Genomic DNA, 18,329 nt, shown 5'->3' with positions numbered 1-18,329 from the left:
AACCGCTTGGTGCATTCGTGAAAGAAAAAAATATCTACATGAAAAGAAATTAACCTTAAAACTTTTTTTTATTAGTATTTTAATTTTTGAAGAGTGTAAAAGGTGGCAAAAATTTGCGCCGCCCGGGAATCGAACCCGGGTCGCAAGAATGGGAATCTTGCATGATACCACTACACCAGCGGCGCTTCAATATGAAGAAGTGAATTTTATCTATTTCTATATATCCGGGTACCCTGTGATACTGCAACTTTTCTACTGTTCACCACAAAATAGATCAACTTGTCATATACATCTAACATTCTTGCAACAGACCTGTAGTTAAATCGAGAAAAACTGTTACGGGCAATAGGAACAAAAATTTGTTAAAAGCAAGAGGTTTTGCGTAAAAAGGTGGCAAAATCTGCCCCCAGTGAGAGTCGAACTCACGACCCCTGGTTTACGAGACCAGTGCTCTAACCACTGAGCTATAGGGGCTTTGACGCATCTTTCGCTTAATGTAGTATATGTTCATCAGGCAAAATTTCTCTCTAAATTTGATGTAAAAAGCCAAATTCAGGATAGAATACTAGAAAACTCATTTTGTTCAGTTCCCTTTTAAAGGAAAGCATGTATTTTGCCAATCAAAGTAGTAAAATGATGCTTTGGCTAAAACCCACGAAAGTGCAAATTCTGTAGCTAGTAATCAAACATACATACATATACATGTATAGTAACCGCTTGGTGCATTCGTGAAAGAAAAAAATATCTACATGAAAAGAAATTAACCTTAAAACTTTTTTTTATTAGTATTTTAATTTTTGAAGAGTGTAAAAGGTGGCAAAAATTTGCGCCGCCCGGGAATCGAACCCGGGTCGCAAGAATGGGAATCTTGCATGATACCACTACACCAGCGGCGCTTCAATATGAAGAAGTGAATTTTATCTATTTCTATATATCCGGGTACCCTGTGATACTGCAACTTTTCTACTGTTCACCACAAAATAGATCAACTTGTCATATACATCTAACATTCTTGCAACAGACCTGTAGTTAAATCGAGAAAAACTGTTACGGGCAATAGGAACAAAAATTTGTTAAAAGCAAGAGGTTTTGCGTAAAAAGGTGGCAAAATCTGCCCCCAGTGAGAGTCGAACTCACGACCCCTGGTTTACGAGACCAGTGCTCTAACCACTGAGCTATAGGGGCTTTGACGCATCTTTCGCTTAATGTAGTATATGTTCATCAGGCAAAATTTCTCTCTAAATTTGATGTAAAAAGCCAAATTCAGGATAGAATACTAGAAAACTCATTTTGTTCAGTTCCCTTTTAAAGGAAAGCATGTATTTTGCCAATCAAAGTAGTAAAATGATGCTTTGGCTAAAACCCACGAAAGTGCAAATTCTGTAGCTAGTAATCAAACATACATACATATACATGTATAGTAACCGCTTGGTGCATTCGTGAAAGAAAAAAATATCTACATGAAAAGAAATTAACCTTAAAACTTTTTTTTATTAGTATTTTAATTTTTGAAGAGTGTAAAAGGTGGCAAAAATATGCGCCGCCCGGGAATCGAACCCGGGTCGCAAGAATGGGAATCTTGCATGATACCACTACACCAGCGGCGCTTCGATATGAAGAAGTGAATTTTATCTATTTCTATATATCCGGGTACCCTGTGATACTGCAACTTTTCTACTGTTCACCACAAAATAGATCAACTTGTCATATACATCTAACATTCTTGCAACAGACCTGTAGTTAAATCGAGAAAAACTGTTACGGGCAATAGGAACAAAAATTTGTTAAAAGCAAGAGGTTTTGCGTAAAAAGGTGGCAAAATCTGCCCCCAGTGAGAGTCGAACTCACGACCCCTGGTTTACGAGACCAGTGCTCTAACCACTGAGCTATAGGGGCTTTGACGCATCTTTCGCTTAATGTAGTATATGTTCATCAGGCAAAATTTCTCTCTAAATTTGATGTAAAAAGCCAAATTCAGGATAGAATACTAGAAAACTCATTTTGTTCAGTTCCCTTTTAAAGGAAAGCATGTATTTTGCCAATCAAAGTAGTAAAATGATGCTTTGGCTAAAACCCACGAAAGTGCAAATTCTGTAGCTAGTAATCAAACATACATACATATACATGTATAGTAACCGCTTGGTGCATTCGTGAAAGAAAAAAATATCTACATGAAAAGAAATTAACCTTAAAACTTTTTTTTATTAGTATTTTAATTTTTGAAGAGTGTAAAAGGTGGCAAAAATTTGCGCCGCCCGGGAATCGAACCCGGGTCGCAAGAATGGGAATCTTGCATGATACCACTACACCAGCGGCGCTTCAATATGAAGAAGTGAATTTTATCTATTTCCATATATCCGGGTACCCTGTGATACTGCAACTTTTCTACTGTTCACCACAAAATAGATCAACTTGTCATATACATCTAACATTCTTGCAACAGACCTGTAGTTAAATCGAGAAAAACTGTTACGGGCAATAGGAACAAAAATTTGTTAAAAGCAAGAGGTTTTGCGTAAAAAGGTGGCAAAATCTGCCCCCAGTGAGAGTCGAACTCACGACCCCTGGTTTACGAGACCAGTGCTCTAACCACTGAGCTATAGGGGCTTTGACGCATCTTTCGCTTAATGTAGTATATGTTCATCAGGCAAAATTTCTCTCTAAATTTGATGTAAAAAAGCCAAATTCAGGATAGAATACTAGAAAACTCATTTTGTTCAGTTCCCTTTTAAAGGAAAGCATGTATTTTGCCAATCAAAGTAGTAAAATGATGCTTTGGCTAAAACCCACGAAAGTGCAAATTCTGTAGCTAGTAATCAAACATACATACATATACATGTATAGTAACCGCTTGGTGCATTCGTGAAAGAAAAAAATATCTACATGAAAAGAAATTAACCTTAAAACTTTTTTTTATTAGTATTTTAATTTTTGAAGAGTGTAAAAGGTGGCAAAAATTTGCGCCGCCCGGGAATCGAACCTGGGTCGCAAGAATGGGAATCTTGCATGATACCACTACACCAGCGGCGCTTCAATATGAAGAAGTGAATTTTATCTATTTCTATATATCCGGGTACCCTGTGATACTGCAACTTTTCTACTGTTCACCACAAAATAGATCAACTTGTCATATACATCTAACATTCTTGCAACAGACCTGTAGTTAAATCGAGAAAAACTGTTACGGGCAATAGGAACAAAAATTTGTTAAAAGCAAGAGGTTTTGCGTAAAAAGGTGGCAAAATCTGCCCCCAGTGAGAGTCGAACTCACGACCCCTGGTTTACGAGACCAGTGCTCTTTTTTTTTTATCTTTATTATATTCACAATTTATATATACATATCACAGTTTGAATTACACATAAATGAAAACAATGTAGATAATTATTGTCCTTTCTCTGAAATGGAAAATATTCTAATATAACATGTACAATCTATATATTTCCTTATTTTATTTCACCCTGAAATGACTCTCTGAAAATGAACTTTTATACTTTAATATTGATTTCCCTTTTTTTTTTTTTTCTAGTTTTAAATAAAATAATAAAAACAACAGTTCAACTATTACAAGGAGAGAAAAAAATGTGAAATGTTTAAATACTCAAATGATCTATTTTAATTAATGTTTGTTGTTTAATCAAAAAACGGTTGGTTTCCAGACCAGAATTATGATACATCACAAAAATTATTTTAGAATTATTTCAAGTATTCAACATGTATTGTCCCCTCCCTAAAACAGTTTATTCATCAAAACACCACAAACAAAGTTTGTGTATCTCTGTATATCTTTCGATCCTTGGAATACCACGAACATGACACTTTAATTCATCATCGTCCGATTTTCTAATGTCTCTAAATCTGTAGACGTAAGACATTGCGGTTTCATATTCCGTTTTATCAGTCTCTAAATTTACATGACGAGCTTCACCTCGTTTCCCTATAGTACATATAACTACCGTTTCTCTCTTTTTTAATTTTCCTATAATACAACTTCCCTCTGATCGTTGGCTGTACACAACTTTCTGAAAATGACTATCTGTACACGGACTCTTTCCTGTAATTGCCAATTTCGGAGCGATGGTTTTTATTTTATCTATTTGTTTATTTTCTTTATCCTTAACATCCGTGTGTAAATTCCGTTGAGTTCGCGACCCTTCACACACTATACTTTCCGTTAATTCATTGTCCTTAATTAAATTGATTGTTTTGTCCAGCGATACACAAACCGGCTGAACAACTTTCACTACAGGTGTAATGTTTACCTTTTCTGCTGGGGCTACTGATGGGAGATCTATCGTTTCATCGTGTAGCATATCATCACCCGATTCCATTTCCACTTCTGAAATATCGATATTAATGTTAACTGTCTTATTAACGTCGTCTTCTGTATTGTTTATTCTTTCTTTCAATGTTTTCATTCTTTTATTGTCTCTGTCTCTATTAGATCTGGACTTATGCTTGATTCCTCTATTTACATGTATTGCATCACCCCTTGTCCAAACCAATGAAATTCTCATTTTGTCACCAAGGTAATTGGAATTCCATGTTAATTGTTCATAATCATCTATAACACTGTTAATTAACGCAACTAAGGGCTTTGGTAATTTTTCCATAATGATTTCCCTTTAAAGTACCTCAACGTTTCACAGCAAAAAGTAAAGTTCACAAAATAACAAATACGCACAGTATAATTCTCAAAAATGTCAGTATTTCAACTTACATTACTGTTAGATAGTCACATTTACTTATTCCGGCTGGTTAAATCCAAATCCACTAGAAATAGTAACCCAATAACAGGAGCAGAAAATTACACGTCTATATCTGTTTAAGGTGCGCTCGACTTCCCTTTGAAGAGTGTAAAAGGTGGCAAAAATTTGCGCCGCCCGGGAATCGAACCCGGGTCGCAAGAATGGGAATCTTGCATGATACCACTACACCAGCGGCGCTTCAATATGAAAAAGTGAATTTTATCTATTTCTACATATCCGGGTACCCTGTGATACTGCAACTTGTCCACTGTTCACCACAAAATACATCAACTTGTCATATACATTCTAACATTCTTGCAACAGACCTGTAGTTAAATCGAGAAAAACTGTTACGGGCAATAGGAACAAAAATTTGTTAAAAGCAAGAGGTTTTGCGTAAAAAGGTGGCAAAATCTGCCCCCAGTGAGAGTCGAACTCACGACCCCTGGTTTACGAGACCAGTGCTCTAACCACTGAGCTATAGGGGCTTTGACGCATCTTTCGCTTAATGTAGTATATGTTCATCAGGCAAAATTTCTCTCTAAATTTGATGTAAAAAGCCAAATTCAGGATAGAATACTAGAAAACTCATTTTGTTCAGTTCCCTTTTAAAGGAAAGCATGTATTTTGCCAATCAAAGTAGTAAAATGATGCTTTGGCTAAAACCCACGAAAGTGCAAATTCTGTAGCTAGTAATCAAACATACATACATATACATGTATAGTAACCGCTTGGTGCATTCGTGAAAGAAAAAAATATCTACATGAAAAGAAATTAACCTTAAAACTTTTTTTTATTAGTATTTTAATTTTTGAAGAGTGTAAAAGGTGGCAAAAATTTGCGCCGCCCGGGAATCGAACCCGGGTCGCAAGAATGGGAATCTTGCATGATACCACTACACCAGCGGCGCTTCAATATGAAGAAGTGAATTTTATCTATTTCTATATATCCGGGTACCCTGTGATACTGCAACTTTTCTACTGTTCACCACAAAATAGATCAACTTGTCATATACATCTAACATTCTTGCAACAGACCTGTAGTTAAATCGAGAAAAACTGTTACGGGCAATAGGAACAAAAATTTGTTAAAAGCAAGAGGTTTTGCGTAAAAAGGTGGCAAAATCTGCCCCCAGTGAGAGTCGAACTCACGACCCCTGGTTTACGAGACCAGTGCTTTAACCACTGAGCTATAGGGGCTTTGACGCATCTTTCGCTTAATGTAGTATATGTTCATCAGGCAAAATTTCTCTCTAAATTTGATGTAAAAAGCCAAATTCAGGATAGAATACTAGAAAACTCATTTTGTTCAGTTCCCTTTTAAAGGAAAGCATGTATTTTGCCAATCAAAGTAGTAAAATGATGCTTTGGCTAAAACCCACGAAAGTGCAAATTCTGTAGCTAGTAATCAAACATACATACATATACATGTATAGTAACCGCTTGGTGCATTCGTGAAAGAAAAAAATATCTACATGAAAAGAAATTAACCTTAAAACTTTTTTTTATTAGTATTTTAATTTTTGAAGAGTGTAAAAGGTGGCAAAAATTTGCGCCGCCCGGGAATCGAACCCGGGTCGCAAGAATGGGAATCTTGCATGATACCACTACACCAGCGGCGCTTCAATATGAAGAAGTGAATTTTATCTATTTCCATATATCCGGGTACCCTGTGATACTGCAACTTTTCTACTGTTCACCACAAAATAGATCAACTTGTCATATACATCTAACATTCTTGCAACAGACCTGTAGTTAAATCGAGAAAAACTGTTACGGGCAATAGGAACAAAAATTTGTTAAAAGCAAGAGGTTTTGCGTAAAAAGGTGGCAAAATCTGCCCCCAGTGAGAGTCGAACTCACGACCCCTGGTTTACGAGACCAGTGCTCTAACCACTGAGCTATAGGGGCTTTGACGCATCTTTCGCTTAATGTAGTATATGTTCATCAGGCAAAATTTCTCTCTAAATTTGATGTAAAAAAGCCAAATTCAGGATAGAATACTAGAAAACTCATTTTGTTCAGTTCCCTTTTAAAGGAAAGCATGTATTTTGCCAATCAAAGTAGTAAAATGATGCTTTGGCTAAAACCCACGAAAGTGCAAATTCTGTAGCTAGTAATCAAACATACATACATATACATGTATAGTAACCGCTTGGTGCATTCGTGAAAGAAAAAAATATCTACATGAAAAGAAATTAACCTTAAAACTTTTTTTTATTAGTATTTTAATTTTTGAAGAGTGTAAAAGGTGGCAAAAATTTGCGCCGCCCGGGAATCGAACCCGGGTCGCAAGAATGGGAATCTTGCATGATACCACTACACCAGCGGCGCTTCAATATGAAGAAGTGAATTTTATCTATTTCTATATATCCGGGTACCCTGTGATACTGCAACTTTTCTACTGTTCACCACAAAATAGATCAACTTGTCATATACATCTAACATTCTTGCAACAGACCTGTAGTTAAATCGAGAAAAACTGTTACGGGCAATAGGAACAAAAATTTGTTAAAAGCAAGAGGTTTTGCGTAAAAAGGTGGCAAAATCTGCCCCCAGTGAGAGTCGAACTCACGACCCCTGGTTTACGAGACCAGTGCTCTAACCACTGAGCTATAGGGGCTTTGACGCATTTTTCGCTTAATGTAGTATATGTTCATCAGGCAAAATTTCTCTCTAAATTTGATGTAAAAAGCCAAATTCAGGATAGAATACTAGAAAACTCATTTTGTTCAGTTCCCTTTTAAAGGAAAGCATGTATTTTGCCAATCAAAGTAGTAAAATGATGCTTTGGCTAAAACCCACGAAAGTGCAAATTCTGTAGCTAGTAATCAAACATACATACATATACATGTATAGTAACCGCTTGGTGCATTCGTGAAAGAAAAAAATATCTACATGAAAAGAAATTAACCTTAAAACTTTTTTTTATTAGTATTTTAATTTTTGAAGAGTGTAAAAGGTGGCAAAAATTTGCGCCGCCCGGGAATCGAACCCGGGTCGCAAGAATGGGAATCTTGCATGATACCACTACACCAGCGGCGCTTCAATATGAAGAAGTGAATTTTATCTATTTCCATATATCCGGGTACCCTGTGATACTGCAACTTTTCTACTGTTCACCACAAAATAGATCAACTTGTCATATACATCTAACATTCTTGCAACAGACCTGTAGTTAAATCGAGAAAAACTGTTACGGGCAATAGGAACAAAAATTTGTTAAAAGCAAGAGGTTTTGCGTAAAAAGGTGGCAAAATCTGCCCCCAGTGAGAGTCGAACTCACGACCCCTGGTTTACGAGACCAGTGCTCTAACCACTGAGCTATAGGGGCTTTGACGCATCTTTCGCTTAATGTAGTATATGTTCATCAGGCAAAATTTCTCTCTAAATTTGATGTAAAAAAGCCAAATTCAGGATAGAATACTAGAAAACTCATTTTGTTCAGTTCCCTTTTAAAGGAAAGCATGTATTTTGCCAATCAAAGTAGTAAAATGATGCTTTGGCTAAAACCCACGAAAGTGCAAATTCTGTAGCTAGTAATCAAACATACATACATATACATGTATAGTAACCGCTTGGTGCATTCGTGAAAGAAAAAAATATCTACATGAAAAGAAATTAACCTTAAAACTTTTTTTTATTAGTATTTTAATTTTTGAAGAGTGTAAAAGGTGGCAAAAATTTGCGCCGCCCGGGAATCGAACCCGGGTCGCAAGAATAGGAATCTTGCATGATACCACTACACCAGCGGCGCTTCAATATGAAGAAGTGAATTTTATCTATTTCTATATATCCGGGTACCCTGTGATACTGCAACTTTTCTACTGTTCACCACAAAATAGATCAACTTGTCATATACATCTAACATTCTTGCAACAGACCTGTAGTTAAATCGAGAAAAACTGTTACGGGCAATAGGAACAAAAATTTGTTAAAAGCAAGAGGTTTTGCGTAAAAAGGTGGCAAAATCTGCCCCCAGTGAGAGTCGAACTCACGACCCCTGGTTTACGAGACCAGTGCTCTAACCACTGAGCTATAGGGGCTTAGACGCATTTTTCGCTTAATGTAGTATATGTTCATCAGGCAAAATTTCTCTCTAAATTTGATGTAAAAAGCCAAATTCAGGATAGAATACTAGAAAACTCATTTTGTTCAGTTCCCTTTTAAAGGAAAGCATGTATTTTGCCAATCAAAGTAGTAAAATGATGCTTTGGCTAAAACCCACGAAAGTGCAAATTCTGTAGCTAGTAATCAAACATACATACATATACATGTATAGTAACCGCTTGGTGCATTCGTGAAAGAAAAAAATATCTACATGAAAAGAAATTAACCTTAAAACTTTTTTTTATTAGTATTTTAATTTTTGAAGAGTGTAAAAGGTGGCAAAAATTTGCGCCGCCCGGGAATCGAACCCGGGTCGCAAGAATGGGAATCTTGCATGATACCACTACACCAGCGGCGCTTCAATATGAAGAAGTGAATTTTATCTATTTCTATATATCCGGGTACCCTGTGATACTGCAACTTTTCTACTGTTCACCACAAAATAGATCAACTTGTCATATACATCTAACATTCTTGCAACAGACCTGTAGTTAAATCGAGAAAAACTGTTACGGGCAATAGGAACAAAAATTTGTTAAAAGCAAGAGGTTTTGCGTAAAAAGGTGGCAAAATCTGCCCCCAGTGAGAGTCGAACTCACGACCCCTGGTTTACGAGACCAGTGCTCTAACCACTGAGCTATAGGGGCTTAGACGCATTTTTCGCTTAATGTAGTATATGTTCATCAGGCAAAATTTCTCTCTAAATTTGATGTAAAAAGCCAAATTCAGGATAGAATACTAGAAAACTCATTTTGTTCAGTTCCCTTTTAAAGGAAAGCATGTATTTTGCCAATCAAAGTAGTAAAATGATGCTTTGGCTAAAACCCACGAAAGTGCAAATTCTGTAGCTAGTAATCAAACATACATACATATACATGTATAGTAACCGCTTGGTGCATTCGTGAAAGAAAAAAATATCTACATGAAAAGAAATTAACCTTAAAACTTTTTTTTATTAGTATTTTAATTTTTGAAGAGTGTAAAAGGTGGCAAAAATTTGCGCCGCCCGGGAATCGAACCCGGGTCGCAAGAATGGGAATCTTGCATGATACCACTACACCAGCGGCGCTTCAATATGAAGAAGTGAATTTTATCTATTTCTATATATCCGGGTACCCTGTGATACTGCAACTTTTCTACTGTTCACCACAAAATAGATCAACTTGTCATATACATCTAACATTCTTGCAACAGACCTGTAGTTAAATCGAGAAAAACTGTTACGGGCAATAGGAACAAAAATTTGTTAAAAGCAAGAGGTTTTGCGTAAAAAGGTGGCAAAATCTGCCCCCAGTGAGAGTCGAACTCACGACCCCTGGTTTACGAGACCAGTGCTCTAACCACTGAGCTATAGGGGCTTTGACGCATCTTTCGCTTAATGTAGTATATGTTCATCAGGCAAAATTTCTCTCTAAATTTGATGTAAAAAGCCAAATTCAGGATAGAATACTAGAAAACTCATTTTGTTCAGTTCCCTTTTAAAGGAAAGCATGTATTTTGCCAATCAAAGTAGTAAAATGATGCTTTGGCTAAAACCCACGAAAGTGCAAATTCTGTAGCTAGTAATCAAACATACATACATATACATGTATAGTAACCGCTTGGTGCATTCGTGAAAGAAAAAAATATCTACATGAAAAGAAATTAACCTTAAAACTTTTTTTTATTAGTATTTTAATTTTTGAAGAGTGTAAAAGGTGGCAAAAATTTGCGCCGCCCGGGAATCGAACCCGGGTCGCAAGAATGGGAATCTTGCATGATACCACTACACCAGCGGCGCTTCAATATGAAGAAGTGAATTTTATCTATTTCTATATATCCGGGTACCCTGTGATACTGCAACTTTTCTACTGTTCACCACAAAATAGATCAACTTGTCATATACATCTAACATTCTTGCAACAGACCTGTAGTTAAATCGAGAAAAACTGTTACGGGCAATAGGAACAAAAATTTGTTAAAAGCAAGAGGTTTTGCGTAAAAAGGTGGCAAAATCTGCCCCCAGTGAGAGTCGAACTCACGACCCCTGGTTTACGAGACCAGTGCTCTTTTTTTTTTTTATCTTTATTATGATCACACTTCATATATACATATCACAGTTTGAAAATACACATATAAATGAAAACATTCATTTTACTTATTGTCTTGTCTCTGAAATGATAACATTCGACATTTTACATAACAATATTGCGTGAAATATTTTTCACTAACATCACTATCAGATTAGAAAACTTGTGTATACTTGTATCGTATTCATTTTTACTTTAATTTTTTCTCTTTTTCTTTTTATATAAAACAAGTGTGGACACAGATGAGTGTGGATAGTATGTTTGAATGTTTGACAGTGTTATATGATAAATGTAGTTCTATGATTTTCCTATATGTGTTAACTGTGTTGCACGATGACAACCAACCGGAGCATTAGGAGTATTGTTTATTTTATATGTAGTTTAGTTTTTATGTTCAAGACAGGCATGGAAGAGACACTAATTGCATTAGTTACCAAATGATTATGATAGAATATGTTCCACATCTTTGATTTTGGATACATTTTATAGCTAGGAGAGCAACACATAATAGGTTCAATTTTTCGTGATTTTTTTAAATTGGGAGATGATATCTGAGAACATGATATAAGGAGCCTGTAATTCAGTGGTTGTCGTTTGTTTATGCGTTACATATTCGTTTTTTCTTTATTTTTTGTACATAAATACGCGTTATTTTTCTCCTTTGCATTGTTTCACATTGTCATTTTGAGACCTTTTATAGTTGACTATGCTGCATTAGCTTTGCTCATTGTTGAAGGGTGTGTGGCGACCTGTAATTGTTAATTTCTATGTCATTTTGGTCTGTTGTGGAGAATTGTCTCATTGGCAATCATATCACATCTTTTTTTATATGTATTTGCTAACTATTTGTATGGTTCTATTTATATATACTGAGTGCCAATGAAAACGCAACACTTGGTTTTTCAAAAATAAAATTTATATTAGAAATCATGATCTTTCAAAATGAATTGTTCTTGAAAATTAACAATTCTAACAATAGATCGATATCAAACAAAAATGTTTCATTGTCATCTTTCGGGCGCAATAGATAAACGAAACATCCAATGTCGAATCATCAAATCACAGTCCTAACAAAAAATGTTACAACCCTGTTGTGCAGCGCAATCTCGACAGCGCCGCGGAATTGATCATCCCGGACGTTTAATGTGATCTCGAGGAATGTTATTCCACTTGTCCCGCAAAGCAAACTCAAGCTGACTTTTTGATATTGGTGGTGGTTTTCATCGTCTAAACCATGTCAAATCTGATGCAAAATTTGCTCTATCGGACCTTAATCTGGCGAAACGCTTGACTTTTGGCCAAGGCGGGTGCCAAACGTCTATGTAACCACCACTGACGATTTTTGGTACATAATGAATGATTTTTGGTCTACAGAATCCGATGTTTACGCCAGACGGCCATTAAGATGTCGGATGTGGTGTTCTTTAACTGTTGAATTTCTGCGCAAATGGTGCTTTACTGAAACTGCTTCAGAGGATCTACCTTGACTACCATTGAACTCTCGTGACCTTTGGACATCCATCAGAGTCGATTCGGATATGTTAAAGACCAAATGTATCGGTTTTGCTGAGCGTTTCTTGCTTTTTGAACCCCGGGATGTGGCTTATCATTAACTGATCCATTTTTGTTGAATTTATGGATGATTTGGGTTATTGTAGAGGCTACAGTCTTCTCGAAATTGTATGCTGTGAAAGGCTTCATTAGATCATGCCGGAAACTGCATGTCGCTGGTTGTCAGAAAGTCATGGCATTTACTCAGATGTTTATTGCAGTTTCCTTACAATAAGGGCGGGAAAATTCATGACATTAGCCAAGCTTTAAATGACAAAATCGTGAAAATGGTGCGTATATTGAAAAGCGGTGAACTCGGTTTATGTCTGTTCAAAATAACCCTTACTTCGCATTTGTTCCAAAAATCACCCAACCGTAAAGTTGTCGACAATTGTCTTTAAAGTCATTTTCAACCAACTTTACAAAGTTCTAATATAAAATAAATAAAAATTATCAGACTTTTTTGAAAAACAAAAGTGTTGCGTTTTCATTGGCACTCAGTATATCTTTGTGGTGGCTTGTCAGTATCATTAGTAAAACACTTTAAAATGTTGAATTGATCCTCAGATTAGAAGAAATTTATTGGATTTTAGTAATGACAATGCCTAACATGATGCTTGGGCCTGATGAGCTAGAAAGTAAGCTTCTGTGCTGTTTTCTATTAATTCTTTGATAATATCTCCTTCAAAGCTGGTGAAAGCAAAACAAATTTGGTCAATGGACAAATAATGTTTGGTTCAAACAAAAAATAAAATGCTTTTATCTCCCTGTTACTTACATTGTACATAGAAATGATAATACATGGAGACATCCTTGTACATGAGAGTTGTCTGTAAAATCTTTACTTCACAAAGAATGAATTGCATAACAATGAACCGAGCTCAAAGCAAAGCACTTTAATAATACACTTAGACAGAGAGCTCAATCCAGTGATATACTTTGTACTACAGGTCCTTCGTGAACATCCATCAACCAGAACCATATCTCAATAACATGCCATTCTACATGGTTGGATCAGAAGTCCTGAAAAAGACATGATTTTTTTTTTTTATCGTATTTAAAGTATATATGTATAGGTTAAAACTTTCACAAATTTGAGGTATAATCATTCAGTGTCTGGCAACTATCAATCGCTTCATGCACAAACTGATATAGGTTGAGCATGAGTGCCCTCTGTTGGAAATAAAAACATACCTCCACCTAATTTTAGTAAACTGATGAAGAAACATTCAAAACTATAAAATGTTATCCAAGACTTGTCAGTGTCTATATATAGCTATTCACCATCGCCACTGAATCAGTGATATATGTACACATAAATACATGTAAGACTAAAATTAAAGTACATATATAAGACTAAAACTGACATTCAGTCTTTACCTTCATTCCCCAAGTCCTGTTCAAATCTTAATTCATGATAACATAAAATTACAACCAATGAAATCAAAGGCGAATTAAGAGGCCCCCCCCCCCCTGTCTGGAAAAATATGGTTGATTATTTAGAGGACCACTGGAGCATGATCAGAGTGGGCCCTCTCTTAGGCAGTCAGTGGGCCCGCACTTATGAAAATTTCTGGATTCGCCACTGGAAATATCCCTCTAATAGACTAGCATTTAAATCCCAGTTTTCTAATATGGTAGCTAGGTGGAACCTAAAACTAAAAAATTTGAAAAAAATATTTTAAATATATTTCAAATGCATGTATATGTGATAATATAAATTCTCCAGATTTCACTGTATTTTCCCTTTTGATGTTTTTCAACTACAGCCAGTTTGGTGTGGGTTGATGTTTAATTGTTGTACATGTTATATATCGACATGAGATTTGTTTATATACATAATACATGTACTTATTTCCCTAAATTCAAATAAAATAGATGTGAGAAATTAAAGGAAACCATATGCAAATATTAAAAAAATAATTTGCATTTGTTCTGTTGATTGATAGTGGTACACATATGAAGAAATGGTGAAATCACTTATATATAGTTCTGATCAAAAGTTTCATGATAGACATGCATGGTAAATAAGTAGTAGGTTGTTTGAAGTTTGCAGCATATTCAACTTTGAAAATCTTTTTCAGGTCTACAATCCATATAAAAATCTGTATACATTTTTTTGTACATATACATATAAATATAGTCAACAATACTGCAACACCTAGGATAAATAGGATATTGTTTTTAAAATAGATTCAGAAATAAGCAGTCAATATTCAAAGCAGAATTTAAATATATGAAGAATTAAACGTTCCTATTGACTCAAATGATGTCGACCCCTTTAAACACAATATTCAATGGGACATAACTCAAGTATGATTAAATGGACACTTCTCAATTTCATACTTATTATGTAGTAATCAGTATGTATTGTGTAAAGGTCTCGTAACATTTAACATTTGCAGGTTTTGGATTTATAGTGGGAAATAACTCAATAATGATTATAAAGTGACACCAAAAAAATATCAACTTGATTTGTGTTTTATGATAAAATACATTGCGTATAAGTTTCAGGACATTTGGTTGTAGCAAAATTAGTTATGTGGAAGTCTTATGCAATAATCATAAATCATAAATAGTTTCTGAGAAAGTTTTAAGCGAAAACCATATATTGATTTTGAGACACAGCTGGACATGTGAACCCCCCCACCCTCACCTGGGTTTTTTTCTTCCAAAAAACTAAATATTACTTTAATAAAATTTTGAATTAAAACCAAATAGTTTACAGATCTTAAGATTAATATAAGCCAAGAAGTGTGTAAAGTTTTAAGCAACAATCATAAATTATTTTTGAGATACAGTGCGACATGTAAAAAACTCTCCCCTCTTTTACAAAATACTCAATAACTCAAAAATAAAATTTTGAATCAATCAGCAAAAAGTACACAGATCTTTAGATGAATAAAACAAAGAAGTGTGTAAAGTTTATAGCAGTAATCATAAATCATTTTTAAAATACTAATAACTCAAAATTTGAATCATCACCAAAAAGTATACAGATCTTTAGGATAATATAACAAAGACATGTGTAAAGTTTGAAGCAAAAATCATAATTTGTTTTTGAGATATGGCCGACATGGAAAAAAACCTCCCCCTTTTTTACAAAATACCCAACAATTCAAAAATGAAATTTTGAATCATCACCAAAAAGTACACAGATATTGAGATTAATATAACTAAGAAGTGTTTAAAGTTTTAAGTCATAATCAAGAATGGTTTTTGAGATACAGTGTGATAAAGACACCCCCCCCCCCCACCCCCCACCCCCCCTGTTTAGTTATAAAGTGCAGTAACTCAACAATTTTATTTTCACCAAAAACAGATCATTTGACCATCATAAGAAACAACTATATTAAATTTCATGGCATTTGGATAAGTCGTTCTCAAGTTATGGTGAGACATGTTTACGCCAGACAGCCGGACACCAGACATTTCTGTAACATAATATGTCCTGTCAAAATTTTGACGAGCGTATAAAAACAATCCATTGATGTACCTTTCCATTATGTTCATTATTATCTTGTCTTTAAATTTCACAGATTTCTATTTACTTATACTAAAGTAAATATGCGGAAACCAAGGAAAATGCTCATTTCGGCTTTTTTTTGTAGCCCCCAATTCCAAAACTATGGAGACTATAACCCCCAAGTTCTATCCCCACCTTCCTATGGTGGTATTCAACCTCCAAGTATAAAATTTTCAGAGATCCATTCACCAGAACTAAAGTTACTGCAGCAAACTAAATAAGTCTCAGTACGAAGACGCAGACAACATGATAGCATTATATACAACGCAAAGAAATTGTTCTGGTCATATAAAAAAATGTTAAGCGTCTTAATTTTCTTCCAGTCTTAGTACCGCCTACTTAACGGTTTTTTTGGTACAATTTTCAATAAGCACTGTTAAAGTGTGTGAATAACGTATAAATGTTAAGTTTAATAAAAGACACAAAAACTGTATTGCTATCAATCCTAAAATGAGTTTTGAGGGTGGTGTGAAGAAGCAAGCTTATTATAATTATATATGCCAATCTCTTATTATATTATTTATTGGCAACCCTTATTACCCTCGTGACACAAGTTCTATTTATTTTTCACTTTTAAGAGGAAAATAAATGACTTAGGGTTAGCGCTAAAATTAGGGTAGGTCATCAGGTAACGGTAAACAAACATATACTATTTTTTTGCCTAAGACTAGTCATTTTGCCACTGAGTTTTGAGGGCAGTGTGAAGAAGAAAGCTTATGCCAATCTCTTATTATATTATGCAAGTGTATTTCAAAAATTTTGAGGAAAATACAGCAAGATTAGAGTTAGTTTAGCATGGGCTTAGTTTATTTATAAACATAATGTAAACTTACCTAAATTTTCACTATTAACTACTGAACAGGATCCGGAACACTAACAATACTATGGTACGAAAATACTTCTAATCTGCAACACCTACTAAGAGACCAAGAAATAAAGAGAAATCAAAAAGTGAAATAAATAAGTTTGATTGCACCTTGAGTGAATAATTCTACATATTCCCAAGAATTCATTTTTTATTGAATCTTGGATTTCTAAATACCTAAATTGACTGGCTGATTAAACATACACATACATGTATCAATGAACTTTAATAGATCAGGTTTTCAATGATCTTTCACTATTTTGGTTTCCCTCTTACACCTCAATTGATATCAATAACCCCAAATAAGAGGCCCACAAACCATAAACTGAATACAATTTCATTAAATATCTGGGAATCCACCCCCTTTATAAGTAAAATACCACTCAGAAATATTAATCTTAAATTTATGTAAATGAAAAGTAAGCTCCATAAATAAAATTCAACAATGTGGCTAAAAATTGACCATAGATAGACAAACAATTCACTTACATTCGCATTTGAACTATGTTTTTGTTAATACAAATTAAAAGTAAACGTCATTCAGACAGCTACCGTAAGCTAATTTGAGGCGCATTGCAATTCAAATAACAATTGATGGTAGGATGTAAACCTTTTCAAATGTGAATTAAACTAATTCAAATTAGTTAATGTCAATCCAATTCAAATTAGGTGTGAACTCTGTATTATTATCAGGTAGTTTTAAAACTGAAAGATACTTTTAAGGGAAGGGAAAGAAACGGTTGAAACCATGTGTGTTACAAACACTGTTTATTCAAGTCAGAATCCTGGATCTCAAAAGCACTTTCGTAATGTCAAATGAAAACATGAATATGATAGTAATATACAAAACTATTTATTACTAAGTAAACGACATTTATTTTAGTGAAAAATCTGCATTCCAGGTGTAAATTGAGGCAAATAATATCATTGAGTGCATTTTCTTGTCAAGTGACCAGCAGACATTGAAATCTACCTTTTGAATGAAAGGAGAACTCATAAGTTGAAAATGAATGATGTAAATCTAGATTCTAATAATAGCAAAAGGGAGCTCACATTCACAACAGTTAAAGCATTGCTGAGTTAGTGAACAGAGCATTTTTCTCATTAACTTAAATCCACCTATTGGAATGGATAAAACCCGAATTTTAAGACATAAGTTATAAAATATCTGATAAAAAGCAGTACTAAGCATGCATGTTACGCTAGAAACATATTCAAAGAATACAGTTTTATAACTTCTTAATGTCATATCCAATATTTATCAAAACCTAAAGGGGAGATACATGTGTACATGCACCTTACTTCCTATTTTTTTCCGTGGATGTCAATACACCTAATCGCTATTTATTTCATACCGGATAAGTTCTAACATTACACAACTTTTTCATCCAGTTAAAGCTATCTGGGGGCCGTTGAAACAATTCACCATGCACAATACTTTTTAATGAAAACCCTTTGAACTT

At 34.7% G+C, this 18,329-nt stretch overlaps 26 non-coding genes across 26 annotated transcripts; all 26 read right to left on the bottom strand.

Annotated features, from left to right (window-relative positions):
• Positions 1 to 114: 114 nt before the first annotated feature.
• On the bottom strand, positions 115 to 185 carry Trnag-ccc (transfer RNA glycine (anticodon CCC)). The gene has a single exon. It is a non-coding gene; the product is annotated as a tRNA-Gly (tRNA).
• A 216-nt stretch (positions 186 to 401) lies between these two features.
• Trnat-cgu (transfer RNA threonine (anticodon CGU)) lies at positions 402 to 474 on the bottom strand. Its single transcript has one exon. It is a non-coding gene; the product is annotated as a tRNA-Thr (tRNA).
• Positions 475 to 825: 351 nt separating this feature from the next.
• Positions 826 to 896, bottom strand: Trnag-ccc (transfer RNA glycine (anticodon CCC)). The gene has a single exon. It is a non-coding gene; the product is annotated as a tRNA-Gly (tRNA).
• A 216-nt stretch (positions 897 to 1,112) lies between these two features.
• Trnat-cgu (transfer RNA threonine (anticodon CGU)) lies at positions 1,113 to 1,185 on the bottom strand. The gene has a single exon. It is a non-coding gene; the product is annotated as a tRNA-Thr (tRNA).
• Positions 1,186 to 1,536: 351 nt separating this feature from the next.
• Positions 1,537 to 1,607, bottom strand: Trnag-ccc (transfer RNA glycine (anticodon CCC)). Its single transcript has one exon. It is a non-coding gene; the product is annotated as a tRNA-Gly (tRNA).
• A 216-nt stretch (positions 1,608 to 1,823) lies between these two features.
• Positions 1,824 to 1,896, bottom strand: Trnat-cgu (transfer RNA threonine (anticodon CGU)). The gene has a single exon. It is a non-coding gene; the product is annotated as a tRNA-Thr (tRNA).
• A 351-nt stretch (positions 1,897 to 2,247) lies between these two features.
• Positions 2,248 to 2,318, bottom strand: Trnag-ccc (transfer RNA glycine (anticodon CCC)). The gene has a single exon. It is a non-coding gene; the product is annotated as a tRNA-Gly (tRNA).
• Positions 2,319 to 2,534: 216 nt separating this feature from the next.
• On the bottom strand, positions 2,535 to 2,607 carry Trnat-cgu (transfer RNA threonine (anticodon CGU)). The gene has a single exon. It is a non-coding gene; the product is annotated as a tRNA-Thr (tRNA).
• A 352-nt stretch (positions 2,608 to 2,959) lies between these two features.
• Positions 2,960 to 3,030, bottom strand: Trnag-ccc (transfer RNA glycine (anticodon CCC)). The gene has a single exon. It is a non-coding gene; the product is annotated as a tRNA-Gly (tRNA).
• A 1,843-nt stretch (positions 3,031 to 4,873) lies between these two features.
• Trnag-ccc (transfer RNA glycine (anticodon CCC)) lies at positions 4,874 to 4,944 on the bottom strand. The gene has a single exon. It is a non-coding gene; the product is annotated as a tRNA-Gly (tRNA).
• A 217-nt stretch (positions 4,945 to 5,161) lies between these two features.
• On the bottom strand, positions 5,162 to 5,234 carry Trnat-cgu (transfer RNA threonine (anticodon CGU)). Its single transcript has one exon. It is a non-coding gene; the product is annotated as a tRNA-Thr (tRNA).
• A 351-nt stretch (positions 5,235 to 5,585) lies between these two features.
• On the bottom strand, positions 5,586 to 5,656 carry Trnag-ccc (transfer RNA glycine (anticodon CCC)). Its single transcript has one exon. It is a non-coding gene; the product is annotated as a tRNA-Gly (tRNA).
• A 216-nt stretch (positions 5,657 to 5,872) lies between these two features.
• Trnat-cgu (transfer RNA threonine (anticodon CGU)) lies at positions 5,873 to 5,945 on the bottom strand. The gene has a single exon. It is a non-coding gene; the product is annotated as a tRNA-Thr (tRNA).
• Positions 5,946 to 6,296: 351 nt separating this feature from the next.
• Trnag-ccc (transfer RNA glycine (anticodon CCC)) lies at positions 6,297 to 6,367 on the bottom strand. Its single transcript has one exon. It is a non-coding gene; the product is annotated as a tRNA-Gly (tRNA).
• A 216-nt stretch (positions 6,368 to 6,583) lies between these two features.
• On the bottom strand, positions 6,584 to 6,656 carry Trnat-cgu (transfer RNA threonine (anticodon CGU)). The gene has a single exon. It is a non-coding gene; the product is annotated as a tRNA-Thr (tRNA).
• A 352-nt stretch (positions 6,657 to 7,008) lies between these two features.
• Positions 7,009 to 7,079, bottom strand: Trnag-ccc (transfer RNA glycine (anticodon CCC)). The gene has a single exon. It is a non-coding gene; the product is annotated as a tRNA-Gly (tRNA).
• Positions 7,080 to 7,295: 216 nt separating this feature from the next.
• Positions 7,296 to 7,368, bottom strand: Trnat-cgu (transfer RNA threonine (anticodon CGU)). The gene has a single exon. It is a non-coding gene; the product is annotated as a tRNA-Thr (tRNA).
• Positions 7,369 to 7,719: 351 nt separating this feature from the next.
• Trnag-ccc (transfer RNA glycine (anticodon CCC)) lies at positions 7,720 to 7,790 on the bottom strand. The gene has a single exon. It is a non-coding gene; the product is annotated as a tRNA-Gly (tRNA).
• Positions 7,791 to 8,006: 216 nt separating this feature from the next.
• Positions 8,007 to 8,079, bottom strand: Trnat-cgu (transfer RNA threonine (anticodon CGU)). Its single transcript has one exon. It is a non-coding gene; the product is annotated as a tRNA-Thr (tRNA).
• Positions 8,080 to 8,431: 352 nt separating this feature from the next.
• Trnar-ccu (transfer RNA arginine (anticodon CCU)) lies at positions 8,432 to 8,502 on the bottom strand. Its single transcript has one exon. It is a non-coding gene; the product is annotated as a tRNA-Arg (tRNA).
• Positions 8,503 to 8,718: 216 nt separating this feature from the next.
• Positions 8,719 to 8,791, bottom strand: Trnat-cgu (transfer RNA threonine (anticodon CGU)). Its single transcript has one exon. It is a non-coding gene; the product is annotated as a tRNA-Thr (tRNA).
• A 351-nt stretch (positions 8,792 to 9,142) lies between these two features.
• On the bottom strand, positions 9,143 to 9,213 carry Trnag-ccc (transfer RNA glycine (anticodon CCC)). The gene has a single exon. It is a non-coding gene; the product is annotated as a tRNA-Gly (tRNA).
• A 216-nt stretch (positions 9,214 to 9,429) lies between these two features.
• Positions 9,430 to 9,502, bottom strand: Trnat-cgu (transfer RNA threonine (anticodon CGU)). Its single transcript has one exon. It is a non-coding gene; the product is annotated as a tRNA-Thr (tRNA).
• Positions 9,503 to 9,853: 351 nt separating this feature from the next.
• On the bottom strand, positions 9,854 to 9,924 carry Trnag-ccc (transfer RNA glycine (anticodon CCC)). Its single transcript has one exon. It is a non-coding gene; the product is annotated as a tRNA-Gly (tRNA).
• A 216-nt stretch (positions 9,925 to 10,140) lies between these two features.
• On the bottom strand, positions 10,141 to 10,213 carry Trnat-cgu (transfer RNA threonine (anticodon CGU)). Its single transcript has one exon. It is a non-coding gene; the product is annotated as a tRNA-Thr (tRNA).
• A 351-nt stretch (positions 10,214 to 10,564) lies between these two features.
• Trnag-ccc (transfer RNA glycine (anticodon CCC)) lies at positions 10,565 to 10,635 on the bottom strand. Its single transcript has one exon. It is a non-coding gene; the product is annotated as a tRNA-Gly (tRNA).
• Positions 10,636 to 18,329: the final 7,694 nt, after the last annotated feature.

The sequence above is a fragment of the Mytilus galloprovincialis genome, chromosome 7 (assembly GCF_965363235.1).
Source record: "Mytilus galloprovincialis chromosome 7, xbMytGall1.hap1.1, whole genome shotgun sequence".
Taxonomy (NCBI): domain Eukaryota; kingdom Metazoa; phylum Mollusca; class Bivalvia; order Mytilida; family Mytilidae; genus Mytilus; species Mytilus galloprovincialis.
This window is presented reverse-complemented; position numbering and strand designations above follow the sequence as displayed.